At 45.7% G+C, this 10000-nt stretch overlaps 1 protein-coding gene across 1 annotated transcript in view; it reads right to left on the bottom strand.

The window, feature by feature from the left end:
* Positions 1-10000, bottom strand: part of ADAMTS15 (ADAM metallopeptidase with thrombospondin type 1 motif 15) — a 47838-nt gene that overhangs the window by 35906 nt on the left and 1932 nt on the right. The gene's annotated exons all lie outside the window — the stretch shown is intronic.

Raw genomic sequence — 10000 nt, 5'->3', positions numbered from 1 at the left:
CGATGCTCTCACACCCAACCAGTCCTCCTAGTACGTCACGGATGAGATCTTTCTAATCCCCTGATAAGAGTGCAAAGCTACGCAGCTAACACTGAACACTGACTGTGTTCACAAAATATACTTAAGCAGGAGGGCTTAAGTTGTTCCATGAAGCTTGGCGGGACTCCTTCTGTGGCACCTAGAGACAGCCAGGAGTGGATGGAGAACAGAGAAACTCTGTCTCTCTGTACATTTGGCGGAGTGGTGGGATTCAAATAATTTAACAACCAGTTCTCTGCCCTAATGACCAGCTGGGTAGGCGGGGCTCGGTGGTCATGTGACTGGATGGGCGTGGCCAACCCAACCACTCATGTCGATGGGCGCTTTGCCTTCGCTGTGACGATGTAATAAGGATTAACCGGAGAGGCGGTTTCTGTAAGCAGGGCAATAAAGATCAGGCTAGAAACACCAGAATGCTTCCTTCCTGCCTTCCTTACAGGATTAGCCCTGTAAAGTGGAAAAAAACAAAAGGAGATTTCTTCCAACATCCGGTTCCCTGAACTGCTTAGAAAGTTAACAACCGGTTCTCCTGGATAGGTGCGAACTAGCTGAATCCCACCACTGATTTGACGCATGGGGTGTGTCTTTGTGCATGAGATTTTTAAAGGGTAAAATCATCACAATAAGGCTCACAAATACTTGCAAACTCCTACATTCAGTTCCCAACTGCTTCCTACCCAAAACATGCAAAACCTAGAGCAGGGGGCGGGGTTCAAACTCAAGGCCCGGGGGCCGGATCCGCCCTAAAGGGTGCTTAGATCTGCAGGGCCTGGAAACAGTGAATGACTGGCCCATAGTGCCTCTGCCAGCAGAAAGGCTGCCTTCCCAAGCTGTTTTCACTGGCAGAGGGTTGCAGGAGGCCGTCGCAGGTGAAAATGGAGCTCGGGAGCCTCCTTTGGCTGGCAGAGCACCTGGGCTGCCACGGATGCCCCTGACATGAGTGGTGTGGAGCTGGCCACACCCACCCCAACCCCACAAGGTGAAACAAAACCCTGTTGCGGCCCTCAATGAAATCGAGCTTGACCAGTGGTGGTTCTGTGGGCATGGCGTAGTAGGCGTGGCATGGGAAGGATACTGCAAAATCTCCAATCCCTCCCCATTCCTGGGGGAAGGATATTGCAAAATCTCCATTCCCACCCTCCATTCCCACCCTACTCCATTCCCACCCTACTCTGGGGCCAGCCGGAGGTGGTATTTGCTGGTTCTCTGAACTACTCAAAATTTCTGCTCCCGGTTCTCCAGAAGCTGTCAGAACCTGCTGAATTTCAACCCCCGGTTTGACACCCCTGGCCTAGAGATAGTAAGCCTTCCGTTGATGGGAGGATATTTCCCAGCTGAATTGCTACAGACACATAGTATATTGTGCAACTGTAGACTCATTGCTGAGTTGAGTAGTTTTAGTTTCCAAGTGGACTTGGGAAAGAGACTGAGATGACAGAAAATTCGTGCATACAACAACCTCCTTTCCATAATTAGCTTTCGAAGGAGGATGCTATTCTTGTCTTCTCTCTGAATGGGTCCAAGACATTCCCCCACATCACACCTCTCTCTTTCCACCCTGAAGTAGAACAGTCTTGCACTTAAGCCTACTTCTTCACCACAGTTAGTGAGAACCAAGATATAGCACCCGAGCTGAGTTAAAGGGCAATTCTCCATGTGCTCATCGCAACCTCAAGATATCTACAAACTTGCTGAGTTCCATTTACTGAGTTTCCAAACGTATTTATTCTGGAACTTCTTATGGAAAAAAAACTCCCAAAGCAAGAGGATGTGATTTATCATGAGCTCCAGCATTAAATTCTATGGAATGAGGAATTGTGGAGGAAAAAAGAGACACCTTTGCATTATCTATATAAAAACATTATTTTCCCCCTTTTTTGTTGTTGTTACAGAAAGCAGGAAAGCGTAGATCTGATTTGTAAGACTCAAACACAATCACCTTCCTCTTCTGCAAAGAACTCTCAAACCAGCCCAAAAGTTGTATCCCTGTTGCTACATTCAAATCATGTGCAAAGTGTTGTGATATAGTCAGGGGAAAGAATTCTACTCTCTCTTGAGACTGATGGGAAATCTTCCAAGAATCACTGGGCTACAATAAAGGACTCACTCACTGAGCTTGTAATCAGTGGTGGGCTTCAAAATGTTTTACTACCAGTTCTGTGGGCATGGCTTGGTGGGCGTGGCAGGGGAAGGATACCGTAAAATCTCCATTCCCTCCCCACTCCAGGGAAAGATACTGTAAAATCTCCATTCCCTCCCCACTCTAGGGGAAGGATAGTGTAAAATCTTCATTCCCTCCCCACTCCAGGGGAAGGATACTGTTAAATCTCCATTCCCTCCCCACTCCATGGGAAGGATACTGTAAAATCTCAATTTCCTCCCACTTCAGGGGAAGGATACTGTAAAATCTCCATTCCCGCCCTATTCCAGGGGAAAGATACTGTAAAATCTCTCCTCCCCACTCCAGGGGAAGGATAATGTAAAATCTCCATTCCTTCCCCACTCCAGGGGAAGGATAGTGTAAAATCTTCATTCCCTCCCCACTCCAGGGGAAGGATACTGTAAAATCTCCATTCCCTCCCCACTCCAGGGGAAGGATACTGTTAAATCTCCATTCCCTCCCCACTCCAGGGGAAGGATACTGTAAAATCTCCATTCCCTCTCCACTCCAGGGGAAGGATACTGTTAAATCTCCATTCCCTCCCTATTCCAGGGGAAAGATACTGTAAAATCTCTCCTCCCCACTCCAGGGGAAGGATAATGTAAAATCTCCATTCCCTCCCCACTCCAGGGGAAGGATAGTGTAAAATCTTCATTCCCTCCCCACTCCAGGGGAAGGATACTGTAAAATCTCCATTCCCTCCCCACTCCAGGGGAAGGATAGTGCAAAATCCCCATTCCCTCCCCACTCCAGGGGAAGGATACTGTAAAATCTCCATTCCCTCCCCACTCCAGGGGAAGGATACTGTAAAATCTCCATTTCCTCCCACTTCAGGGGAAGGATACTGTAAAATCTCCATTCCCTCCCTATTCCAGGGGAAAGATACTGTAAAATCTCTCCTCCCCACTCCAGGGGAAGGATAATGTAAAATCTCCATTCCTTCCCCACTCCAGGGGAAGGATACTGTAAAATCTCCATTCCCTCTCTATTCCAGGGGAAAGATACTGTAAAATCTCCACTTCCTCCCCACTCCAGGGGAAGGATAGTGCAAAATCCCCATTCCCTCCCGATCAGCTGGGACTCGGGAGGCAGAGAATAGATGGGGGCAGGATTAGTCAGAGGTGATGTTTCCTGGTTTTCCGAACTACTCAAAATTTCCGCTACCGGTTCTCCAGAACTGGTCAGGACCGGCTGAATACCACCTCTGCTTGCAACGCACATCATGTGAAGTCCCCAGCATCTGATGGACAGAGGGAGAACCACCCAAATGTGTTGTCTTTCATTTTAGATGGATTAAAAGAGAAAAGACTGCAACTATAAGTCTCATCTCTTCGTTCAGCACCTTCTAGGCAGCATATACCAAAACACTAAGGCCAGTTACATTCGTTGACAAGTCCTGCCACTCTACAACGAACAATGATGTGGTTGTTTCTTCATGACCTTCCCTTCACCCCCTTTTGTTTCATTCATGCAGCCTATGGGCCATCAGCGGCTCACCCACCCCCCTCCTTTCTCCCACCCCTAAAGTCCATTGAAACCAGAGAGGGGTGCAATTGGAATGGCACCATGATGCCCGCCTTATTCAGTTGTAGGAGATCATTAAGAACCGAGTTATCTAAGAGCATCTTTGATTTATCGATGTCGCCCTGCGTTTCTATTGCTGGTCGGCTGGCCGTTTCATGCTTTTTATCTGGGATTTTATTGGGGCAGGGAAAACGGCTCCTTTGTTATTGGTGGGCAATTAGGATTCTTGTTCTGCTGGCAAACCACGAAAGGGTCTTACTGCGGGCAGATTGTGGGAGGTAAAATTTTAACTAAATGGAGGGCTAAACAAATAAAGACACCATTGAACTTTGGCAAAGCAATTGAGTCCCTCCCAAAAAAAATAATGCATGAGGTGGGTTTGATACCATTTTAATGAAAGAACCCCCCCATGGGACATAAGAGTTTCGGTCTTAACAACTGGCTTATCAGACTTGGGGGGAGAAAAAAGTTAACGTCGTCTTTTGAGTTGTGATGTCGATGATTAGGCAGGACAGATTATAGAAAGAAGAGCAATACGGTGCAACTTTAGAGAGAAGGGTCAAAGTATATTTGTACCTATAACGGATGTGAAGACTACTGAAATATTCTAGTTTCTTCTTTTCCTTTTCTTTTTCTTCTTCCTTCCTTTTCTTTTTCTTCAACTTGTCTTCCTTTTCTTACCCTTTGTTGCTTTTTCTCTGCTTGCTTGCTTTCCCTTTTTTTCTTCCTCCCTTTCTATTAGTTTTTCTTCTTGTTTAAAAGTTTTAATTAAAAAATTATATAGAATTAAAAGCAAAATGTTATAGTTTCCCAAAAGTCAGCAAGGGACACTGAAAATTGGCATCAGACCCAGGTTTATGGGATGGCTGTCTACTTTGTTAATTCTCATTAGCAATGGCCTATAAGAGAACCAAAAGGGACATGGTGGCTCAGTGGCTAAGATGCTGAACTAGTCCAACATAAAGGTTGGCGGTTCGAATTCCTAGCGCCACATAATGGAGTGAGCTCCTGTTACTTGTCCCAGCTTCTGCCAACCTAGCTGTTCAAAAGCATGTAAAATTGCGTCTTCAGTGTTTAGTCATGCCGGCCACATGACCATGGAGACGTCTTCGGACAGCACTGACTCTTCGGCTTTGAAACAGAGATGAGCACCGTTCATCTGAGCACCACAGAGATAGGGACCACCTTTGGTGGGAAGGTTACAGTGTTCCGTGCATTTAGTCATGCCGGCCACATGATCCCGGAGACATTGAAGGTGCACAGAGCACTGTTGCCTTCCCACCAAAGGTGGTTCCTATTTTTCTACTTGCATTTTTTACGTGCTTTCAAACTGTTAGGTTGGCAGAAGCTGGGACAAGTAACGGGAGCTCAATCCGTTACATGGTGCTAGGGATTCAAACCGCCGAACTACCGACGTTTCTGATCGACAAGCTCAGCATCTTAGCCACTGAGCCACCATGTCCCATATTAAGAGAATTACAGCTAATCTACTGATTGTCTGGCAGGGAAAGGTTTACAGGCAGGGGGACAACACTACTGATGGCAATGAAGCCTGAAAAAATAAGTAAATGAAGAAAATGGAAATACTAGATTAGAGTTTCTGTCATAAAAAGGGAGAAATCCAGATCAGAGGTGTGGAAACATCTCCCACTGGTGCATTGCAACGGGGTCTGGCATCCACCACATGAATGTGCGCAGTGTGCATGCGTACTTACCGCCTGCGATGCTTCATGGCGCCTCCATGATGCTCCAGCTGCACGGCGGAGCATTGCGCAGGCACTGTATACTCCGTGCGGGGAAGCCCCGAAGAGCTCAAATACTGGTAAGGAGCTCGGGAGGGCGGGAGGGCCCTCCGGAGCACCATACCAGAACAGTCCCTGGTGCTCCCAGCAGGCACCAGTATGCCTCTACTGGGATGTACTGGTCACAGCCCACCACTGCACAAATGTAACTGAGTTTGTTGCCATGCACTGAAATGATAGAAACAACAAACGTTCAACTTGAGCATATCGAGAAAGTCCTCAATGAAATATGAATCCCATCATCTGCTTAAATGTCATCTAGGCAAAAAGAAAACAAAGAGAGCCCTGGTGGCACCATAGTTAAAATGCAGACAGTCTCTGCCCATGGCCAGGAGTTCGATCCTGACCGGCTCAAGGTTGACTTACCCTTCCATCCTTTTGAGGATGGTTAAAGGAGGACCCGGATGGTTGGGGGAAAGAGGCTGACTCGGTAAACCACTTAGACAGGGCTGTAAAAGCACTGTGAAGTGGTATATAAGTCTAAGTGTTATTGCTAAGTGCTAAGGAAGGAAGGGAGAAAGAGGAACAAAGGAAGGAGGGAGGGAGGGAGAAAAGGAAGGAAGGAAATAAGGAAGGAAGGAAGGAAGGAAGGAAGGAAGGAAGGAAGGAAGGAAGGAAGGAAGGAAGGAAAGAAAGGCCATTGGCAATGCTATGGTTAGAATGCAGTATTGCAAGCTAATTCTGCTGACTGCCAGCAGTTCGATCCTGACTGACTCAAGGTTGACTCAGCATTTCATCCTTCTAAGGATGATAAAATAAGGACCCAGATTGTTGGGGAAAATATGCTGACTCTGTAAACCACTTAGGGCTGTAAAGCACTGTGAAGCGGTATATAAGTATAAGCGCTATTACTAAATCTTTCTGGTCTTTACTGATGGTTGATACGGGCTCACAAAAATACTGAGAACTTGCTTTCCTATTGGTGAAGAATCTATCACACAGACCAATCACAAAGTATACTTAAATTGTCAGCATCTATGCAAAGAAAGTGAAGGGAAATGCCATACGAGAGAGGCACTAAAAAAAAAAAAGGAATCCAACATCTGAACTCAGGATTTACTAGGAGGAAGCTGTGAGGACTGTGATGTTTCTAAAGTGTGGTGCAACTGAACAACACCCACATTCTATCCCTGATCTCCATGGGTTTGTGAAGGATATCCCCTAAGCCTCAAAGGAAAGGGGAAAAAACCACATTGCAAGGAATAGAGTAGCAAATCCTCCTCTAATTAAGAACAAATCACAGGATTTCCCTTGAAGGACAAAGAGTCGGGCAATTAGATGAATGGAATTGTTTACCCCAACAGGAAATAAATCTTCCCGTGAAAAAATGAGACCTCCGGGGAAGAAATGGAGAACTGAAGACAGCTCCAGTAAAAGCAAAGCCAATGATGCCAGCAGAATGAAGATTCCGCAATTAAACTGACTTTTTGTCATTGCTCTCTGGACAAGGAGAAGATTTGAGATAACCCAGCAAGGCTCCATACAGGAGTGAAATCCTATCAGTTCAGCTGAACTGGTAGTAAAAAAAAATGCTATCGGTTTGGGCAAATTGGTAGCTCCAACAATCAGCTGTGTGACAATCAGCTGTGCTGTGCGATTAGAAATCAGATCAATTAGAAATGGTGTGACACTGCTGATTCTTGCACAGCTGATCGTTGGAACTACCAGTTTGCCCGAATTGGTAGCATTTTTTTACTACTGGTTCGGGCGAACAGCACGCATGCGCGGGTAAAGTGAACCGGTAGCGAAGCGAACCGTTAGCAGACTTCAGAGCATTTCACCCCTTGCTCCAGACAGTTTTGTCTCATGAGGAATCCGTAAGACAGAGGTCTACAGCTGATTTAGAGATCTGGAAGATTAGGGAATAGACATCTTTTTGTTCAAACAATAGTCAGCACGTTCAAAAGGATTAACATACTTAGTTCTCTACTGATTTTTGTAAATTGCTTGTTAATTGCTGTGCCAGGGTGGCTATCTGATCAGAGGATGGCCTTAAATTTTGGGGTAATCCACATCCTGGAGTCCTTCGGATGTTTTAAACTTTTAACCCTTGTTAGGCAACAAACTGTGCAAGTTGTAGTTGAAACACAAGGCTGCCTACACTTGTACTGAGCCGAGATGGTGCGGTGGTTAAATGTGCAGTACTGCAGGCTACTTCAGCTGACTGCTAGCTGCAGTTCAGCAGTTCAAATCTCACCGGTTCAAGGTTGACTCAGTCTTCCACTCTTCTGAGGTGGGTAAAACGAGGACCCAGATTGTTGGGGGCAAGAGGCTGACTCTGTAAACCGCTTAGACAGGGCTGTAAAAGCACTGCAAAGCGGTATATAAGTCTAAGCGCCATTGCTATTGTTCTAAGTCAAGCACAGAAGAAGTAGAGCTACGAGAAGCATCAAGAAAGTCTTCCAATTTAGACCAGTTATGTCTTGGGTACAATTCACCTGGTCTGCTCTCCCCACCGCCTTTTGTTTGTCTCTCCTATAAGTGACAGACAATAGAAACCTTCTGTTGCATTTACAGATGGAACTGTTTGGATCAGGAGATGGTAGATATCTCTAATTTATCCATGGAGCTACCAGACTGGAGAACTAGCATCAGGAGGAAAGAAGGGAAGATTCCGAACAATTGTTGTCATTCTTGGTCGATAAGGCAGCCCCTTCAATTCTGCCTTTTTCCCATGATCTATTTATTGGTCACACTACCAATGGTACCAGGAATGTTCCAACCCAAAACTAGGTTCTGTCAGGCATGTCAAATTGACCACCGACGACTGCAGAGAATCACAAGCATAAGCTTTGCAGGAGGTGAGCTGTCAAAGACCCCGAGCCCTGAAATGATCCTTCCAGAAACTATTCATCCCAAAGGTGTTTTTTTCAAGAGGCAACAGGACTTTCTGGTTTTTCTTAGAAGGCATTTGGCTTCTCATCCAGGAAGCTTCTTTGGCTCAGAGCTGAAGAAGCTTCTAGGATGAGAAGTGAAACCTCTTCAAGGAAAAAGTCCAGAAAGTCCAGTTGCCTCTTGAAAAAGCACCTTTGGGGCAACCATGACCTGGATGACTGAGAATCTCCAAAGATATCCATAAGTCACTTCTTGCCTTCTCCCAGTAAAGCAAGACGTTCTAGAGCAAGGCTGAACAATCTTGGCAACTTGAAGGACTGTGGACTTCAACTCCCAGAATTCCCCAGCCAGCATGGCTGGCTGGGGAATTCTTGGAATTGAAATCCACAGTCTTAAAGTTGCCAAGGTTGGACACCCCTGATCTGAATGTCATTGGCCCCTACAGCTCATCCCGCTAAATGACAGCACCCAGCTGGCCTTGCCTGGTGGACGTTCCATCCAGATCTACTGAGCTGCAGGATGGGAGGCCACACAGAAGACCCAGAACTGTAGATTCAACTGGAAAGTTAATACCTGAGAGGAAAGCAAAAGGCCCACACCTCTTCCATGCTGCTAAGGAGGAAATGAGAGACGGATATATGCAGAAAGTCAACCAGGCTGACTTACCTGGCCTCCCCTTACAAGTGTGTCCCTACAAGCAATTTGCACCATCGCTCCCCCTCTCAAGCAGGCAACCTTTACACAGTCACAATAGTAGGTGATGCCCTCAATCCCTAATGGGCACATTTTGAAAAAAGGGTCTTCGGCAGCACCTAGAACCAGCCTCTTCCTCCCCAGCCCCCAGCCCCACCCCTGCTTGATTGGAAGCTACCACATACTGTGTCTTGTCCCAAAGGTGCTTTTTGCAAGAGGCAACTGGACTTTCTGGACTTTTTCACAATGACACTATAGAGCACTGCACACCAGAACAACTAAACACAAGGACAGGTTTTTTTTCCCCCTGAATGCCATCACTCTGCTAAACAAATAATTCCCTCAACACTGTCAAACTATTCACGAAGTCTGCATTACCATTGCTTTTAATCTTCTCATCGTTCCTATCACCCATCTCCTCCCACTTATGACTGCAGGACTGTAACTTTGTTGCTTGTATCCTTATGATTTATATTGATTGTTTCCTAGTATGATTTGATTATGGTACTTATTTGTACCCTATGCCTATCATTAAGTGTTGTACCTTAGGATTCTTGATGAATGTATCTTTTCTTTTATGCACACTGAGAACATATCACCAAAGACAAATTCCTTGTGTGTCCAACCACACTTGGCCAATAAAGAATTCTATTCTATTCTATTCTATTCTATTCTATTCTATTCTACTTTCTAGTCTAGTCTAGTCTACATTCTATTCTATTCTATTCTATTCTATTCTACTCTAATTCTACTCTACTCTACTCTACCCTACTCTACTCTACTCTACTCTACTCTACCCTACCCTACCCTACCCTACCTACTCTACTCTACTCTACTCTACTCTACTCTACTCTACTCTACTCTACTCTACTCTACTCTACCCTACCCTACCCTACCCTACCCTACCCTACCCTGTTCTATTCTACTCTACTCTTTCTGGTTTTTC

The sequence above is a fragment of the Thamnophis sirtalis genome, unplaced genomic scaffold, assembly GCF_051295495.1.
Source record: "Thamnophis sirtalis isolate CommonGarterSnake01/CBP01778 unplaced genomic scaffold, rThaSir2_p1.2 scaffold_2, whole genome shotgun sequence".
Classification (NCBI taxonomy): domain Eukaryota; kingdom Metazoa; phylum Chordata; class Lepidosauria; order Squamata; family Natricidae; genus Thamnophis; species Thamnophis sirtalis.
Note: the sequence above shows the minus strand (reverse complement) of the source record. Positions and strands in the feature narration are given on the sequence as shown.